Genomic DNA, 20,513 nt, shown 5'->3' on the forward strand with positions numbered 1-20,513 from the left:
TGGGCGGGGGGCGGCGTTTTGCTAACGAGTTGTTAACCAACACAGAAATCGCGCGCCAAACCAACTTTTCAGGCAACTACATTTCCCAAGAGTCTTTTCACCGGGTTGGGTTTTCTTTTGGGAAAAAGAGCCAATCAGAGCCGACGTTAGTTGAAGCGGCTATAAAAGGCCAATCCCGAAGCTTGTGCGTCCTTCCCTGCGTTTTCTCTGTTCGTTCTGGAAGGAGGCTGGTAAGGGGTGAGGGGAGGCGAGGAATGTAGACCGTCGCCGTCCTCCGTGATTCCGGGGCGGGGGTCTTTGTTGAGTGTCGCTATTATCCATTGACGTGTCTCATTTTCTGCTCAATAACAGAAAACCATTGGCTGGCTGGTAGTATTCCAGATTTGGCGTGGTGTGGTGGGCTAGCCCAGTTTGGACAGATCTCGAAAGCGAAGCAGGGTCGGTTCAGGACCTGGATGGGAGACCACAGAGGAAGACGAAGATCGCAATGCAATGCTAGGCAATGGCAATCCGCTTCTGTTCGTCTCTTGCCTTGACACCCCTACGGAGTTGCTTTAAATCCGCTGCAGCTTGACGGCGCTTCCCACCCCCAAAGTTGGCAGGGCTGGGGGGTTCTCCAGTCCCTTGTATAGGGGCGAGGGTGGGGGGAGAGACCAAGTATCCTTTAAGCTGCTGGTTATGGGAAGTGAGCACGGCTGTGCTGCTGATCTGAAACGTGCCTCCTGTTTCGCTTAGTGTAGACTTGGAGGAGGGGGCCGAAACGCTTGCATTGAAGCTGCTCCTAATAGTGGTTAAGCGGTTGGGCTGTGATTCAGCACTCTGCGGGTAGAATCGCACTACTATCGTGAGCTCTGCAGGGGGGCTTGGGTAAGCCTTTCCTCTCAGCCCCCTGCTGTATTGTGGGGATAGCAATAACACAGACTTTGTTCACTGCTCTTTGTGGGGCGCTGATCTGTCTTGAAGAGCGGTAGCTAAGCACACTGTTGTTGTGGTTAATAGCAGAGGGTCTCCCCCATTTCATGCAAGTGTGTTAAAGCCTCACTGCCTGTTGTTATTTAGACCATCATTGGAAATGATGCTTTAGCAGGCTAAACCTGTGCTACTGAGGTCTAATAGCTTATGGGTGGAGGGTGAGTTTGAGGCGGTTACATCCCGTTACATGTGGGGATGCTTGCTTTGAATACTTCTTTGCATTAAAAAAGCTCCATATCCAAAAAAAGTTATACAGTGGGGAGCCAAATTTCTTCCCCCCTCATTGCTCATTGTTTCAAAACATGATCTAGTTTACAGCTGGTCGTGAACCGAAATAAATGAATGAGATCCTCAGCTGGCAGTATGGTGTGGTATAGTACATTAAAAGCCAGCTGTGGTGGCTTAGATAGCTTTAGAGAACTGCTGTAGCACAGTGGTTAAGGGGTTCAGCTGCGAATCGGCACTCTACTGGTTCGAATCCCACTACTGCATGAGCTCAGTAGGTGGCCTTGGGTAAGCCACTCCTCTCAGCCCCAGCTGGATTGTGGGATAATAACAACACTAACTTGTTCACTGCTCTGGTTGAGGCACTAATCTGTCTAGAAGAGTAGTATATAAGTGCAATGATGATGATGATGACTAGCATCTAAGTTAAAAAGAGTCCAGTAGCACCTTTAAGACTAACCAATTTTATTGTAGCATAAGCTTTCGAGAATCAAGTTCTCTTCGTCAGATGCATGATACAGAGACTGGTCAAATACAGAAGAGGAGGGAGGAGAAGAGGAGGAGAGAGAAGAGGCAATTAGGGGGGGAGGGGGAGGGAGCAACCAAAACATTCCTTTGCTAGTATATGTAAACATCTCCTTTTGGTGTGTGGATCAGTTGGCTTCAAAGGAGTTTGCCCTGTTAGTTTGTAGCAGCCAAACAGCTAGACCATCCAATTCCAATGCAGTATGAGCCTTCGATAACCACAGCTCTCCCTGCCAGATGCATCTGACAAAGAGATCGGTGGTCCCCGAAAGCCCACGCCAGGTGCCACTGAGCTCCCCCAGACCCCGCCTCTGTAAAGGAAATCTGTTACCTGTGATAATGTGATAACCATTCATAGTCCCTATTCAGTCCCAGCTTGACAGAGTCAAATTTGCATATGAATTCCAGTTCAGCAGCCTCCCGTTGGATTTGTTTTTGAAAGGTTTCTGTTGAACTACAGCGACCTTTAAGTCTTTGATGGAATGTCCTGGTCTCCCTGTGGCTATGAAGCTTGCTGGATGGCCTTAGTTGACCTTGCCTTCCTTGCAGGGTTATTGTGAGGATGGAACAGGGAAGGGAATGTCATGTATTCCACCCGGAACTCTGGGTTCTTCCCTCCCATGCTCTTGCATGTGTGAACCAGCCCTCTGACATGTTCAGCTTGATCATAGAAACCATTCTGGGTGAAACATTTTCTGCTCTGACTTGACAACTCTTAGGGTTGAAAGTAGAGCTTTATCCTCATTGAAATTTATACCCTGTCCTTGCACATGTTGTAATCTTGCCGCAGTATGAAGCTAAGGCCACTCCTTGTAGCGGTTTAATTCTCATTACTCCCCCTTCTGTTGAAGCCAGTATGGCAAAGTGGTTATCCTGGTGAGCATATGCAGCAGGATGAGGTGGGAGAGCTTGCTTGGGAAGAGAAGGGATGCACCACTGCAGACACTATCAGAATAACTTTTTTCAACTTCTGTGTTTATAAATATATGTTTAGATATACCCTGCCTTACTTCCCAATAAGGACCATAATAGTAACAGCAACATTCAATTTATATATCACCCTCCAGGACAACTTAACACCAACTCAGAGCAGTTTACAAAGTATGTCGTTATCCTCACGACAATCACCCTGTGAGGTGGGTGGGCTGAGAGAGCTCTGAGAGAGCTGTGACTGACCCTAAGGTCACCCACCTGGCTTCAAATGGAGGAGTGGGGAATCAAATCCGGTTCTCCAAATTAGATTCCTACCACTCGACCATTACACCAAACTGGTGTATTGTAAGCAGCTCACAATAGTTTTCTCTCCTTTTTGCTGTATTTTATCCTTACAACAACAGCCCTGTGAGGTAGCTTAGAGAGAGAGAGAGGCGCTGGCTCAAGTTCACCCAATGAGCTTTCATGGCAGGGAGGGATTTGAACCTAGATATACCGATTCTAGTCTGACACTCCAATTGTTGGATCACACAAGGCCTAGGTTTAATATGCTAATGTTGTATTTGCTTTTTACAGCCGCTGGGGGGACATTAAATGTGATTCCATCTCCCAGCCACTGTGTGAAATGGAGAAACCCCTTTTGCCTTTGCAATTTTCTCCCCCTTTATGTGTTGCTCAAGCTAATGTTAGGGAGATGGTGGTTCATAGCTCGGCTTGGCTGCAGAGCTTGCTGGGTGACTGTGGACAAATACCTTTTAGGCTAGTCTGCCTTACAGGATTGTGATGTGGAGTTAAAACAAGAATTCGGCATGCCATCATGAGCTCCTTGGAGGAAAGGTGGGAGAACTACGGATGTATGCCAGAGAGGATTTGGGGCCCGGGTGCTTCCCACAGCTACTTATGCTCAATAATGTCCTACTCTGGGTTTTACCGCCGTGTTGGGAATCCCCAGTGGCTTATCTGTGGGACTAGGCTTCTCCCAGAAACACAACAGGTAGACTTACCTCCTCCTCTAGGGGGACGCGGAGAGGAGTGGGTAGCACTAACCCATGCAGTAAGCTGCTCCCAGGTGAATTAGAAAAGCCAGCATTGGCTCCTTAGGCTTTTATTGTGGTGGTCTCAGGTTGCTAATTTGACACCCCGATGGGCCACTGACACTCACTACCTTTGCTTAGAAATCCTAAAGTGCTTGCATGCACAATAGCCAGGGGCGGGGGGGTGGCTGGGAGAGAGGCCCTGCTAAGAAAGCAAAAGTATTTGGTGTCCTCTACCCTTAGAGGCGCACACAGGTGTAAAGCGGTTTCTGACCTAAGCATCTTTCTTTCTGAAAAAGCTCCGGACTGAAGATGGAAATGAAGTGCAGTGGCTCCCTCGGGTCCAGCTGTTCTTCTGCAGGCCAACTCGGCTACTGGACCGCAGAGGGTAACACTGATGGCTCTCTTGCGTCATCCTGGCCAGTGACCTGAGCAGCTGTGGATTTTGCTGGCTGTAAGTTAAAACGAACGCCTCTGCCTCTGTTGGTTGGGTGCAGGTCGGGTCTTGATGCAGCTTTCCTGTTGCAGCTGTATAGTTGCTCCTGGGTTGCCAAGTGGGACAACTATGGTATTCTTTCCCTCTCAACTATGTTGCCTCTGTCCTTTGAAAGCTGACTTAACAGCTGTCCCCCTTGGCCCTGTCGAAGCCGCGTCTGTCTCTTGTGTGGCTGATGTGGTCAAAAAGGTGCCAAAAGTAACTCTCTTCCTTGACGGTCGCAGTTCAGTTGGTCTCCGCGTAACTGTCCAGCAACATTTTTTGGAAAATACATGCAAGTTCAGTGTTTAGAACCCACCCAGTGTCGGCCTTACCCAAGTTTCCAAGTGTATGCAACAGTAGAGGGGTTGTTTCTTTGGGATGGAATGGGCTGGATCGATCTTGGGGCATTTGTAGTGGAGGAGGGGGGGAAATCTTGCATGGACCGGGAACTGCTGACTCCAATGAGCCCCAGTGCCGTGGTGCCTGCTGATCTGCTTCCTGGTGCTTGATTCCCTTGTTTCCCAAAGCAAGGAGCCAAGCTGGGCTTTCCTCCATGTCCTTGAAGCACACAGTGCTTCACAAGCACCCAGGAGGCATCACCTTAGAGTCTGTAGAAAGTGCTGATTCTCTCCATTGTAGGAGGAGGCTTAGCTTAGAACCTCCAAAAGTGCTCATGTGTGCTCAAAAAGTTTGATCTAATACAAGACATGTGAGTTGCTGTCATGCATTGCCTTCCCTCTCTCCTACCAGGTGAAAGAATAACATGTCCGTGGGTTTCAAGAAGTTGCCTTCTTCACAGCCTGTTCAGAGCACAGGTAAGGAAGATGCTTCAGCACGAGGTCTAATGTTCTTGCCTGCCCTCTTACCGGGCAAGTGGAATGCATGTTAACCAAGAGCTGTGGCTTTGCAAGTAGCCACCGGATCTCCAACAACATGCGAGAACAAGGCGGAGAGACTTTGACTCTTCAGACTTGGTAGTTGGGGATGTCACTCGACTCTCCTGTATTGCTGCAATCTGGCAGGAATATATTCCTTTGTAGGCTTTAAAAAAAAACCCTCCTTTTATTGAGCCATTTGCCTGTGGGATTTTCAGAGGTTACCTTTGGAGGAGGCTGCAGAATGGAGCTGCCTTATAGATGGCACCCACACCTCTTGGTGTTTTTTCCCTTTGGGAATCTTGAACTCTTGAAACTTGACTTTGTAGAACTGATTGCAACTAATGTACAAGATGCAAGCAGCCGTGCTTGGATGTCTCTACAGAGCCTGAGTAGCTTTGATGCAGAGAGCTGCATTTCTTTTGGCAAATGTTTGAAGTGTGTGTATATATACGGTTTTGTTTTTTTAAAAGTAGCTATCATCTAGAGCCATTCAAGAGCTAGAATATTGATAGAAAATAAATAGAATATTGATAGAAAATAATTAATTATAAGGATTAACCATAAGGATTGTTTAATCAATACTATTTTTGGAAAAATTGTATAATGTACCAAACTGAATAAGTTTATTTGAAGATATATAAGAGTCAAATTGATTGGTATCATATGATGATAGATATATAGATCTAAGGGGAATTAAAACAATAATGTAATCAAATATAACTAAAGTAGAAAGAAGAAGATATGTAGAATGAGTAATATATAGAGTATAAGTTAAATTGGTTGACTTATATGAATGTATGATCTATATGGTTTATGATCTATAGAAATATCTGAAATTATGAACTATGAGAACTATGAACTATGAAAAATGGGATAAATTGTTTATCCAATATGGAAAAAAGGGACTCAAAGTTAGGGTACAGAGTAATAAAAATAGTTAAAGAATTATTGCTTAGAATAAAGGGAGAATGTATATTTGTTAGATAGAGGAATATAAAAGGAGTAAGGGAAAAGGGACAAAGGGTTGGAAAACTGTTGGAAGTCAACAAAAGGGGGGGAAAGGGAGGGGGTTAGAAATTGGGAAATGGGAGAACTGATTGTAAAATGAAAATAATTGATCCTAACCCAATAAAAAAATTAAAAAAAAAAAAGAGCTGGAACAGACGGAATAGTTTTTCTGCTGCTACAGAGAAGGTTCCTAGCGGCCCGTTTTAAAATGAGATAACCATGAATGGTTATCTCATTATCAGAAGTAACTGATTTCCTTAACAGAAGCAAACTGATCTCCATATCAGAAGCAGCTGTTTGCATCTACTCCTCCCTCCCCTCTCCACCTATATATCTGACCCGTTTCTTCTTGCCCTCCATGCATCTGACGAAGAGAACTGCGATTCTCGAAAGCTTCTGCTACAATAAAGTTGGTTAGTCTTAAAGGTGCTACTGGACTCTTTTTGATTTCCCTGTGTGAAAGAACTGGTCTTTCTGAGGTACCTCTCAGTTTTATTTGAAAGCAGCCATGGAGTCGGGAGTTATATTTGGGAAAGAAGGCAACTTCTGCTAGGCAAGGCCCAAACAGGGCGTTTGTTCTGTGTACATGTCTGCCTGTAAATTGGTGTGGGGGGTGAAATGGAGCAAGACCAGAATGGGTACGCGAGAGGGGATGAAGTCTGTTCTCTCCCATACCACATTTGTAAATTGTTTTTTCCGCTCTGCTTTGTTGAGCTAGTAGAAAATTCAAGTGTCTGAGCCTAGGAAGATAAGATGTGAGAGAGGACAGTGGTTAGTTCCCCACATCCACTGGGCCCATTGCTCTTTAGAAACAAATCTATGAGGATTCCATGAAAGAAGGGGGCGAAATATGCAAAACTGCACCTCACTGAAGTGAGAAGTTGAATTGCCTGTGAAATAGGATTACCTCCTTGAAAGTCATTTACTAAAAGCAAATACAAAACGCTAAAGAATGGAACAAACTGAAAATTTCCCAAGAAAAATATCTGCACATCTGTAGACAGCAAATTATTCTCATGTTGGAATATGTCTATCCAGACAGTCTGAGCACTGATATTTGTTCCCTGAGGAATTCATGCTGCAAGTCCCTCAGGGAAAATTCCTTGAAGTTATTACCCCGATGCTATATCACCCCGGTACGTCTTGCTAGAATAAATAACACAAACTGTTAGAGGAGTCAGCCAGGCTATTATATACATGTGTGGTGGTTGTGCCCTGCAGTATCCTCCAGGCATCTGACGAAGAGAGCTGTGGCACTCGAAAGCTTATGCTACAATAAAGTTGGTTAGTCTTAAAGGTGCTACTGGACTCTTTGCTATTATGTTTTATACTGTGCAAGATAAATTTGAAAAGTCCTCCATAAACAGTTTAATTCAACATTGCCCGTTTTCTTTTTCATCTTTTCTCTCTCATTTTTGTTCCTTATTTAATCTTTTTGGTTGTTGTTGTTATATTATATGCTCACTCCTTATTCTTATATATAATATTGTATGTTATGTATGTGGTTTAGATGGTTTTGTTGTTGTTGTGTTTGAAAAATTAATAAAATAATAGTTGTTGTTATTTTTAAAAAGAGTGTTGTAGAACACAGCCTCTGTTCCCATGAACATCCTATCATGCTTTTGATGTCATGTTCGGGAGACACCTGCTGGGCTGTTATTCCGTCGCTAGATGGCAGCTGGGCTCCATGAGCTTTAATCTTTCCCCTCCCCTCCTCTTCTGTATTTGACCAGTTCGGATCAGGCATCTGATGAAGAGAACTTGATTCTCGAAAGCTTATGCTACAATAAAATAAAATTGGTTAGTCTTAAAGGTGCTACTGGACTCTTTTTGATTTTGCTACTACAGACTAACACGGCTAACTCCTCTGGATCAATCTCCAAACAGGATCGGTTGAGCAGAGGTGGCAATTTTGAGAAGGGGATTTCCCTTAGCCCTGGATAGTGCAGTAAAGATCTGGGGGAAACCTAGATGAACATTTTGATTTTTCAGATGGAAAAAATGAGATACTGGTTAGCACGCTTATCAAAATATTTTCTCTATGAGTGAAATGATTTTAAAGATAAGGTTTCACTCATATTTTATAGTAGGGAAATTGCCCTTCATAAAAATCTATAGCATTAGATAATAATTGCTATGCAGGGCTTTTTTTCAGGGAAAAGAAGTGGTGGAACTCAGTGGGTTGCCAGCAGAGGGGGCAACTCTTGGCGGAAGGCGGTGCCCTTGGTACCACATGCATGTGCACAAAGTGTGCACATGCTTTCAGGGCTGCACAATGACGTCACTTTGGGTCAGCTGGAACAACGGGGAAGTTTTTTAAAGTTTAAATCAGCCTTGGTGAAAATGGTCACATGGCTGGTGGCCCCGTCCCCTGATCTCCAGACAGAGGGGAGTTTAGATTGCCCTCCATGCTGCTCCAGCAGCACGGAGGGCAATCTAATCTCCCCTCTGACTGGAGATCAGGGGGCAGGGCGGTGCCGGAACTCCATTCTGCTGCAGTCCAGCTGAAAAAAGCTCTGTTGCTATGTATACTGTAGATGTATAAAACGTATATATGTATGTATAACTATCTGGAGCTTTCAGATGGTACAGAATGTTGTGGACAGATTCACTCCGACTGACGAGTGAATCGTAACTGACCCTATCACTGCAGTCTTGTTCCATCTGCTCTGGCTCCCAAATTGCTTCCTGGCCCAATTCACAGTGCTGGTATTGACCTTTAAAGCCCTCTATGACTTGGGACCAGCGTACCTTAAGGACCACCTTCTCCCATATGACCCTACCCATTTGCTCTGGTCATCTTCAGAGGCCCTGTTTCAGGTGTCCCCGCCATCTGAGGCTAGAGGCTAACCTGGGAAAGGGCCTTCTCAGTCATGGCACCAGCATTTTGAAACTCCACGGAGAGATTCCTCTGTCCCCCTCTATTGCTGTCTTCTGCCTGCGAGTTTCTTTGTTTCATCTGGCATACTTCTGATAACTGTTATTAGCCCTTCTCCCTGTTCTTTGTGTTGTGTGTTCATGTGTACGTGTTTATTTATTTGTTTTTATATTTTAAATTAAAATTGTTTTAAAATGTCGTAAATTGTTGCCCTGACCTGGATAGCCCAGGTGAGTCTGATCTCTAATCAAGGGTCAGCCTTGATTAGTAATTGGATGGGAGACCTCCAACAAAGAGGCAGGTAATGGCAAACCACCTCCGCTAGACTGTTGCCTTGAAAACCCCACCAGGGTTACCATAAGTCAGCTATGACTTGAGGGCACTTTCCACCACCAACTTGTTTGTTAATGTTTTAATGTTCACCATCTTGGAGACCTTATTTTGGATGATAAGTCAGCATGCAAATGTTTAAAATAAATGTTTAAAATATTTAAAATAAATATTTTCAATAATTTTTCAATTTGGGCAATATTCTCTGATGTCAATATTAAAACATTATTAAACAGTTTAGTGTTCAATGTAATAAAATTTAACTTGATATCCTGGCAAAACTACCTATTGTAATTGTATGAGAGAGCTATTGAGATTGTATGAGATAATACACTTTCTTTTGTTTACTACAGAATTTGTTCCTTCAACTTTTATTTTTTCCTACCTCTCAAATGGCAAAAAAATGTCATTTGGCAAATATATATGCTAAGTTAGTTTAGGTGCAGCAATTTGTATAAATATGCCCGATAGTACAATTGTATATACTAAGTTATAGATTAATGCATTTTACATTAAATCAGGAAAATAATTTCAGGTTTGATAGGACAATAAAAATTTTGTTTATTGCATTTTTTTTTCAATTTCCATCCCCCCAGCAAGCCAAGAAAGACTTTTATCCCCTGTGGCTTCAGAATTTTTGGAAATTTTTACCTCTGAGGGCAACCCAACGCCACAATATTTGAGTCTTTCTTTGTGCCAGAAATATCCAATTGCACAGTATTCCAATGTGCCCTGCAATAGTCTTCTGTTACAACCCATTTGCACTTCATTTTGGTCTTCTCAGTTACAGTTAAATGTGCATTCTGTTGCTTAACCAACTAGTTTCAGTCACTGCCCAGCCATGTTGTACGTGCCTCATGAATCTTGTCTAATTGCTTACATCCTGATTAAATAATCCCCATAAAATTTGAGATTCCTTCTTGGCTCTTGGTAGTAACATATTGTCTGCTGTTCCAATAAATACCCAGCAGGGTCACATGTCCTTTCGGATGTCGTTCCACTGGTCTCTTTAGTAATTCCTCAGGATTACAGATTCTAATTACAGCTTCTGCTTGTGTGGGTGGATGGAAATATTTCTAATAATGCCATTTTTAACAATGTTATTAGGTTTATAATCTGCTTATCAGCAAGCCATTGCCTTCCCTTCAGGCTAATGGAACCTGCCCCCAAGCTGGCAGGTTGTAAGTGCGATCCTTTTCATACTCGTTGGACGTTGTGCCCTCTTTGAGGTAAAAGGAGAAAGTCCTGTGTTTCTGTATGCTTGAGCGTGTGTGCCACATATGTTACGATCTTCCTCTTGTGGGTGGCCCCGTTTTGAAGCCACCATGATTAGCAGTCAACCGCCTACTTTTTGTTAAAAGGAATGGGTATCATTCCCCTCTAACCAGTGTTTTATTCTCTCCATTGTTATCTGTGCATACATCTTGAGTGTCCTCAAACTGCTTTTTCTGTAAACAACAGTAGTGCTTGTCTATTCTGCAGTGCCGCACCACTTTTGATGGGGCCTGGAATTAAGTATCCTACAGGATAGGGTTCCAACTACAGCTTTAATTCCCTCCATCTTTCTTCCTGTGTGTCTTTGATATTCCCTTCAGCTAAGCACAGACTTAAGTGGGTACTATTGCAAATCAAACCTGAATTCTCCCTAGAAGCTAAAATGACACAACTGAGGATATCATACTTTGGTCACATCATGAGAAGACAAGATTCTCTGGGAAAGTCAATGATGCTAGGAAAAGTGGAAGGCAGTAGGAAAAGAGGAAGACCTAAAAGGAGATGGTTTCACTCAATAAATGAAGCCACATCCTCCAGTTTGCAAGATCTGAGCTAGTCTGTTAATGATAGGACATTTTGGAGGTCTTTCATTCATAGGGTCGCCATAGGTTGGAGGCGACTTGATGGCACCACACACACACACACACAAGCACAGGTTTGCTCAATATGTGATCCATGGAGCAACTGTTCTCATGTAGCCTTTCCAGTTCTTAACAACCTTCCCTTGTTTGCAGACCCAGAAAAGTTGATCAGACCTTTTAGGTTTGCAGTATGTGTGACTGCAATGACTGAGAACTTACTTGGGAGGCTTCTAGAAGGGTTTGGGGGAAGGTGGTGCCTGGGGTTAAAAAATAGGAAGATGGAAGAGATGTAATTTATATACATGGATATAGTGGTTGTCACCCTAATTTAAAAGGCAGGAAATAAATAATGAATTTTCCAGCCGGAGGTAAATTGGGAACAATTGCAAGTTGCCCATCACACAGGACATCTTCACAAAAGGACTGCAGAAGGTTTGACCCTCAGGAGAGGGCAGGAAACTTTGGCCTGATTTCTCCTCTCGCATCTCCACCTTTGTAGGTCAGCATCAGACAGACGAGAAACATGCGTGTTTGAATGGGAGGGGGGCACAAAATGGTTTGTCTCATGTCCTTTAAACAGCTCCTTAGTTAGAGAGGCTCTTTAAAAAGTTCTGATTTCTGAGAGCCAAGCTGCAAGTGACGCCTGACACAGGTTGGACACTTGTCAGCTTCCCTCAAGTTTTGATGGGAAATGTAGGCGTCCTGGCTCTTCATTTAATTGAAGTTTACAGAGTGGCAATCTATGGGAGGGAGAACATGCGGTCAGGAGGGGAGTGCAGGCGTTGGGCTCTCGCTGGGCCCCCGCTTCCCCTCTAATGGGTGTGTGGGGGGGGTTCTGTAAACGTCAATTAAAGGGAGAGCCAAGCTGTAAGACCAGGATGCCTACATTTACCATTAAAACTTGAGGTAAGCTGACAAGTGTCCAACCTGTGTCAGGTGTCACTTGTAGCTTGGCTCTGAATGGCTTTGTTGCTGCTTGAAAGGCTGTGGGAACCAGGTAGTCTGAAGCAGGAGGAGCCCTGGTGCCCAGGATAAAGTGTGAGCTCTCAACAGTACTGACGGTATTTTCCAAACAGCCATGGTAGATACTCTGTTCCCCCAATAATGCTACCAATGGCAGTGGCCTTGATCCAGCATGGAAAGTTAGAAAATGGTACTAACACAGAGAAGTCATTGTTATGAGGAGGAAATGGTTAATTCCAGTCTTAATTCCTGATCGGAACTGCTTTCTCCGTATCGGTCAGTGGATTGTATCAGTCAATGGACTGATAAATAGATAAATAAATTGGCCTAGCCAATTTTACTCCCAAGAGAAACCTTTAGAAAGGAGGAGGAAGGGAAGAAAGTGTTCTTGAGTAAGGTATCGTTGAACCAGAAAGGTTAGCCTTCCATTCTTCTTTCAAATTATTATAAATTATTCTTGTCATGGATATTGCACAGTAGCAGCCCATAATGATTGCAGTGCAGATTGAAGCAATACAGGAAGCAACAAAACTGGCTCCCATCAGAGACCATGGGGGGCCACTCGCATTTGATGGTGTGTATTGTGAGCAACAGAAGTTGTACACTAGAGATCTGAAGTCAGATGGTAACAGACTCAAGCCAAATACAGCCCACTTGTTAGTATATCAAGTATAAGTTTAAAAAAAGGCGACTTTCAAAATAATCCTTAAGAGTTATTAATCCTTAGTGTTGTCACTTTGCTGACACTATGGCCGTTTTCACACTGCTTACCGGCCACGGAACATCGCACCAAGCTCCTGGAACAACAGCGTCTTGCTGGTGCGATTTCACGCGAGAACTGCAGTTCTCGTGCAAAATCGCACCAGGATGACGCTATCTTTCCGGGAGCTTGACGCAATGTTCTGTGGCCAGTAAGCAGTGTGAAAATGGCCTATTTTATTATGGTGAAAGTAATGGGAGGGGGAGAACAGAAGGACGTGATTTCGACTCTAGCGGCGCCTTAGAGACCAAGGAGATTTTCAGGGTATGGGCTTTTGAGAATCAAAGGCCCCTCCTTCAGAACAGAAGAAGAGAGCGTTGCCTCTCAAAAGCTTATACCCTGAAAATCTTGTTGGCCTCTAAGGTGCCACTGGACTCAAATCCTGGGCCGATTCTAGACGGGCACAAATAAAGCGAGTGCTTTCGCTTTTCCAGCGACCTCACTCGTAAAAACCCGTAATGTCCCGTCCCTGCTTACTTCCGGTTCATGGCGCTGTGTTGCGCTCCAGAAGCAGACGGTGTGAATGCGGTATTGCGGGTTTGCACACTTCTGGACGCTTTGTCACCATGGAGAGGCCCTCCCCTTTCCCTCCTTCCTTTGCTGGCTGGCCGGCAACAATATTCCCTTAATTTTTTTTTTTAAACCGGGCGCCATTTGCGCAGTTGCACGTTTGCGCACATCGAACTGCGCAAATGTGCACAAATGCACAAATGCACAAAAGTTGATGCTGCATATTCGCATACCTGCGCATTTGCGCAAAACACGTAAAAAAATTTTTAAAAAAACCTGAAATGCGAACCAATGAAGGCCGCCGACGTCAACTGTGACGGGGAGGAAACAACCAATCCCGGGTACCTCAGTTGGCCGTGCGAACATCCGGAAGCGGGATGGCACGGCACGCTGCAAGACAAAGTGGATGGAGACGAAATTGAACGTGTGGCTGGTAAGTGATTATTTCCGCAGAAAAACTGCAATTTCTGGCCATCTGGAATCGGCCCTGATCTATTTTAGACAAGCAGGGCTGCTTACCTGAAACTATATTCAGGAATGAGGAGACAGCCTGTTTGGTGTAGTGGTTAGGAGTGGCGGGACTCTAATCTGGAGAGCCGGGTTTGATTCCCCACTCCTCCGCTTGAAGCCAGCTGGGTGACTTTGGGTCAGTCACAGCTCTCTCAGAGCTCTCTCAGCCCCACCCACCTCACAGGGTGATTGTTGGTATGGGGATAATAATAACTCAATTTGTAAACTGCTCTAAGTGGGTGTTAAGTTGTCCTGAAGGGTAGTATATAAATCGAATGTTGTTGTTGTTGTTGTTATGAGCCTGTAGATAATGTAAGTAACAGGCATGTTGACAAAATAACACCGTGTATCAGTGTTGCCACCGAAGTCAATTGTCAGGATGGGCTTTTCTGATACAGTATAAGCAGGGGTCATTTCATGGAAAAAGAGCTGGAGGAACTCATTAACATAACTCATTAGCATATGTCATGCCCCTTGACATCACCAGAAATGTGTCATTAGCATAACTGATTTGGGTATGTCACACCCCCTGATATCGCCTATCCTGGCTGTTTTGGACCCAATCCTGGCCATTTAGGGCTGAAATTGAGCCTAAAATGACAAAAAGGGGCTGAAAATGGCCAAAAAGGGGCCCAAAATGGTCAGGATTGGGCCGCTGCTGAGCAGGAGAGTGACCCACCACCCGTAAGAGGCCCGATCCGGGCTCTTTTGGCACCAGTAAAGGCCGAAACGGGCCCAAAATGGCCGAGAGTCAAGTGGGCAGGGCCATCTGACATGTGACCTCATTGGGGAACTGCTGGAACTGCGTTCCTGTGCGTTCACCCTCGAAATGAGCCCTGAGTATAAGTATGATCTATGCCATTTTCCTGCCCACGTCAAGTCCTCTTTTTGGAGCAGTTATATATACAAGTTCTTTGTCACTTGCTTTGCATTTACACTTTGAGAACCCCTCCGCACATTCCCACATGCCTCACCATTCAGTGCTCTAAAATGTTCAAAGGGCACTTGCAAGTGTTTGAAGGGAATGTGTGAAGAAAGCTCACATGTGCATACTCACAGGACAGTTACTTCCACTTTCCAAGCTGCAGACTTTTTGATGGGTAGAGGCACTAGCTGGCCATGAGGGATAGCTCTTTAAAGAGAAGTGAGCCTCCGACTAAAGCCAACAAATTATCCAAACAGAATAATTTCCTGCTTCACTTGACGGCAACTGTAGAGTCCTTAGCCTCATGCAATAAATTAGATGACCAAGGAAACTGCAGTTTCCATCAATCCCAGCAAGAAGTCACACTGGTGAAATTTGGAAAGATTAATCTGCAGCAAAGATTGCCTGTCCTATATTTAAAAAGCCATCCTCTGCAGTATCCCCCTTCGGCGGGGCTTTTTTTTCTGGGAAAAGAGGTGGTGGAACTCAGACTGCACAATGACATCACTTTGGGTCAGCTGGAACAAGGGAGGAGTTTTTTTAAAGTTTAAATCGCCCGTGGCAAAAATGGTCACATGGCCAGTGGCCCCGCCCTCTGATCTCCAGACAGAGGGGAGTTTCGATTGCCCTCCATGCTGCATGGCACAGAGGGCAATCGAAACTCCCCTCTGTCTGGAGATCAAGGGGCAAAAATGGTCACCGGCCATGTGACCATTTTCAAGAGGTGCCGGAACGCTGTTCCACCACGTTCCCGCTGAAAAAAAGCCCTGCCCTTCAGAATGGTTAGATTAGTGGCTTAGGAAAGAAGCTGGGTGTCCCAAATGGGGTATCAAGTGGGGCCCAGCTCTGCGATTGGCTAGAAAATGGTGCAAACTGTCAAGCAGGGCAAGTTTGTTCTTCGAGCTCTCCTGCTCCAACTTCATTAGCCAAACACTTTGTATTGCTGTTGCTGTCAGGTCTGTTGCCCACAGTCCCTCCATCTTCACTTGATTTACAATCATCCTTTGTGCGTGTGTGTGTGTGTGTGTAGTTTTTCACACAGGCCGTCCAGCTCCTGGGAAGACAGCACGCTTATCTCTGATGGCTCGCCACGGAGGCCTTGAGACGGTTCCTGCCTACTCTCCCACTGACTATGCCCAGCTGGTTGGGCACTGAGGGTGGGGGGCTCACAGGGAGGGACTGGATCTTCGAAGCAAGCACTCCATACGTCATTCTCAGCAAGAGTTCTGTGTACAGCCAGGCGCTTTATTTTGCTTCTGTGTAATCTATGGACATATATATGCTTTAGTTACGGTTTCCCAATAAAAAACCTTGATTCAAGAGAGCTTGGATTTCTTGCTGCAAGGGGGGCATCGGCTTCAACGTATCCTGTTTTCCATAGCCTGACAATTGCTTTGCAATTGCTGTGGTATGTAGCGTGTGATTTATTGGCTGCTTTCTCTGTTGGGTTGCCAGATCCCCTTACCCTCCTAGTGGGAGGGGGGATCCATCGCTTAGCTGTTGGATGTCCATGTGTGCATACGAAGTGCACACGCAATCCCTGCGCAGCAAAACAATGCCACTTCCAGGAGAGGCATCATCACGCAGGCCCTGAGAGTGCTCTCGGCCTTTGTGCTAGGCTGAGCTGGGCCTCCAGATTGGTCAAATCAGCCCAGCATGGAGCCTGGGAGCACTCCCAGGGCCTGCAGGGAAATGTAACTCCCGGACATGACATTGTCATGCCACACTGGGAGCATGCCCTGGTAGGGTTGCCAGCCTCCAGGTAGTGGCTGGAGATCTCCCAGAATTACAACTGGTCTCCAGGCCACAGAGATCAGTTCCCCTGGAGAAAATGGCTACTTTTGGGGTGGACTGTATGGAATTATGCCATGCCAAGGTCCTTTCCCTCCCTAAATCCCACTTTCTCCTGGTTTCTCCAGGTTTCACTCCCCAGACTCCAGGAATTTCCCAACTAGAAGCTGGCAACCCTATGCCCTGGGAGGCCCATTCCTGTGCCTTTCCCCCTCCAACCAGGTGAGTGGTGGCAGGGGAAGGAGGCGGGGAGGGACCAGCACCCCTATTTCTCTGATAGCCAAATGCTCCCAATGCAATATACACCATAATTAAATCCCACTGATTTCAGCTTTAGCTGAATCAGGACCAAGATATTAAGGAAAGGGTCATCAGAGGGCAGGAAGTGAGAGTGGGCAGATGGTGTAGAAATGCATATTCCAGCAGACAGATCAAGATGGATAGCCGTGTTAGTCTGTAGCAGTAGAAAAGAGCAAGAGTCCAGTAGCACCTATAAGACTAACAAAACTTGTGGTAGGGTAGGAGCTTTTGTGAGTGACAGCTCACTTCTTCAGGTATCTTCGGGTATCTGAAGAAGTGAACTATGACTCATGAAAGCTCCTACCCTACCACAAATTTTGTTAGTCTTATAGGTGCTACTGGACTCTCACATAGTCCAGCAGTTGCACTTGCCTTTTATACCAGTGTTAGTTTAACTATCTGGTTACCGTAGGGCCAAGCTACAAGTGATGAATGACACTTGAATGTCATTCGTCTCTTGTAGCTTGGCCCGTAGTTCAACAGAAACCTTTCAAAAACAGAATCCAATGGGAAACTGCTGAATTGGAATTCATATGTAAATTTGACTCCATCAGGCTTGGATTGAATAGAGACTATGAATGGTTATCTCATTATCAGAAGTAACTGATCCCATTATCAGAAGCTACTGATTGTATCTACTCCCTCTTCCCTTCTCCACCTATATATCTGACCAGTTTCTTCTTACCCTCCATGCAGCTGACGAAGAGAACTGTGATTCTCGAAAGCTTATGCTACAGTAAAGTTGGTTAGTCTTAAAGGTGCTACTGGACTCTTTTCTATCTGGTGACAAACATCATCTAATTAACATGGAGATGCTTATGTCAGAAAAACTCAGCCCGTGTCAACTTTTATTTGGGCCATGTGAACACACAGAGAATGTTTTTGTCAGTGAGTTATAAAAGCGGTGACTGTCACTCAAGAATGTGCCTCAACGCACCACAATTTTTATAGTGGAGCCTGAACTGTCCTAGGCTGGCCCTGGGAAAAAAAACATAATCCAGGAATTTGTCATCTTTAAAAGAAAGTGAGATGAAAATGGTTTTGTTTTGTAGTTAAAACAGTGTATCAAGGTCTCACGATAAAGTTTGCTTGTTTGAAAATTAAAATGGTCACAAAATCTTTTTTTAAAACATTTACTGGGATGCTGTGGTGTTATGATTTTTACCAGGGGACTAGCCCAGGATGGCCTGGCTATAAAATGTGATGCGACTCGGTACATTGTTGAATGATATTGACCTTTTTCATAATTCACTTACAAAAGAAACATTGTGCATGTGTTATATTGGAATACCAATGTCTTTGCCAAATCCCATGCAAACACTTTGCTTAGTGTACAAGAAATGAACAACGATCCCTCCCATCTTTTAAAACGATCGGTATCAGATTAGAGATTATGATCTTCACTTTAATGCGGAAACGGAGTGGATACAAAGCAAAGGCTACCGGAACGTGATAGTAAGAGTCCCCTGCTACATGTTCTTCAGATTAGTGTTTTACAGTTAACTAACAGCAAAGGTCCATCAGATGGACAGAGATGGCCTCAAAAGTATTTGCAGGAATTACACAGCCGTGGAGTGGACCCTCTCAGCTTTTTCAGAAGTGCAAGAGGAAGAAACCATGATCTCATACAACGCAGTCCCATCCCGTGTGGCTATTTATCTGCAAGATTCTCACAGTCCTGATAATTTTCTGCAAACCTGCATCTGCCATTAAGTTCGTTGAGAAACTTCTCCTGTCTGTCCCTGGCTCCAGTTTGTAGATATTTTGATCCATACCCTGTGGCCTGAATCAGAATTAGATACATGATTATTACTACTGATGTTCAAATATTATCTTGAAACATTACACAATGGCTGATTCCGCACTTGTTGGATAATGCACTTCCAATCCTCTTTAGAGATCATTTGGAACTGAATTTTTCGTGTGTGAAACAAAAAATCCAATTCTAAACGATAGCTAAAGTGCATTGAAAGTGCATCATCCAACATGTGCAGAATCAGCCAACATTACAGTGAAGACAGTGTCAAAAGGGTGTGTCCAAAGAGTGATTTGAGTCCATATTGGCTGGATTCTAAAAGCCAAACTAGACAGTAATGTTCTTTTAAGAGTAGAGTCTTGGTTCCCTGAACTTTGTTGTCAAAATGAAATGCATAGAAATAACAAAAAATATGGTCAAGAGACTACAGAGACCAAAGATATAATTAGGCAAATAAAAATGCGTGTCAGGAAGTTGGACATTACTAGTACATCTGTTAGGGCATGGAGGGTAGGTTCGACTCTTTGCTTAGGTATTACCCTCCCGATGCAACTGCCAAAGTATTTTTATCATCTGACAGTACCAAAGCTCAGAAGAGCTTTTACTCTGGCAAGAATGAATGCCCTTCCCTTGGCAGTTTTGGAGGGTAGATACAAGAAAGTACCATATGCCAACAGAACACGCAGAGGCCCATATGATAAAACTGAAACCATTAAACATACGATTACTGAGTGTCCCATATTTAATGAGCTGAGGACCAGCTTAATCATCCCTCTACTTAAAAATATGAAACTACCTAACATGAGAGCCCAGGTGACGTGGTTACCATCGGATACAGATGACTCCGATATATTGTCGAAGGCTTTCACGTCCGGAGAACATTAGTTGTAGATTTTCCAGGCTGTATGGCCATGGTCTTGGCATTGTAGTTCCTATTTCGGTGCTACACCTCTGAAGATGCCAGTCACAGCTGCTGGCGAAACGTCAGGAACTACAATGCCAAGACCACGGCTATACAGCCCGGAAAATCTACAACAACTAACAGATGATTCCGTTACTCTTTCTGTGGCAAAATATATAGGGGCAATAATTAAACATGATATCAAGTAAGGTTCTTCCCATTTTAATTTCTGCTTAAGGCAATAGCTGTAGGAGCAGTACTAGACAGACAGACGGACAGACAGACTTTACTGTCTCTCCCCACAGCCATACAGCAGCTGTGGGAACTGTCTGTTCAAAAATAGAGCCTGATACAACTGGAAACTATGTCATGGGGGAGAGGGGCTCTTGCCTTCTCCTCTGCACCATTTTCCAACCAGAAATGGCTCTCAACAAAGGAGTCTGGAACCTAGTCTGTGGCCACTGGGAGTTGTGTTACAACACACCAGCGTGCCATAAGATAGCTGTTAGTATGTTTAGTGTACTCCTGCGCAGAGTTAACCCAGTCTAAAACAATTAATTTCAATGAGGACTAGAATGACTGCATAGGACTGCAGTCGGGGGAATCATATGATTGCCCTCCTCCATCCAAAGGACCACGCTTGCACAGGAAGCTGACCTCTGCATCACTAGACAATTAACTGCTTTGACTTGGTCTCCTTCCCGCCAGCATCTTCTGAGAGCAAGAGATTCTGCTGCAGCACTGCATTGTGTGCAGCTGAATCACTCGGTATCAATTATACAAAGCATATGAGAATTACCTGCCCTCAAGAGGATGGTACCTATTTTCTGCATGTGTCAATGCTATTCTAATCAGGGTCACATCTAGGGCTTTTTTTCATCTGGAACTCGGTGGAACGGAGTTCTGGCACCTCTTCAAAATGGTCACATGGCCAGTGGCCCCAAAAGCAAAGCCCCGTCAAAAGCCACATAAGAGAATGG

General features: G+C 44.6%; 1 long non-coding RNA gene and 2 other non-coding genes across 6 annotated transcripts; all 3 read left to right on the top strand.

Moving 5' to 3' along the window:
- The first annotated feature begins 164 nt into the window (after positions 1-164).
- Positions 165-7,557, top strand: LOC129342791 (uncharacterized). Of its 4 annotated transcripts, none has more exons than XR_008598259.1 (5): positions 185-230; positions 352-518; positions 3,989-4,143; positions 4,918-4,982; positions 5,516-7,557. It is a non-coding gene; the product is annotated as an uncharacterized LOC129342791 (long non-coding RNA). The 4 variants fall into 4 exon arrangements; XR_008598260.1 differs by having other exon boundaries at positions 5,519-7,557; XR_008598257.1 differs by lacking the exon at positions 5,516-7,557 and having other exon boundaries at positions 4,918-5,509.
- On the top strand, positions 4,320-4,461 carry LOC129343760 (small nucleolar RNA SNORA16B/SNORA16A family). The gene has a single exon (XR_008598335.1). It is a non-coding gene; the product is annotated as a small nucleolar RNA SNORA16B/SNORA16A family (small nucleolar RNA).
- On the top strand, positions 5,046-5,175 carry LOC129343762 (small nucleolar RNA SNORA44). The gene has a single exon (XR_008598337.1). It is a non-coding gene; the product is annotated as a small nucleolar RNA SNORA44 (small nucleolar RNA).
- Positions 7,558-20,513: the final 12,956 nt, after the last annotated feature.

This window comes from Eublepharis macularius, chromosome 15 (assembly GCF_028583425.1).
Source record: "Eublepharis macularius isolate TG4126 chromosome 15, MPM_Emac_v1.0, whole genome shotgun sequence".
NCBI classification, from domain to species: Eukaryota; Metazoa; Chordata; class Lepidosauria; order Squamata; family Eublepharidae; genus Eublepharis; species Eublepharis macularius.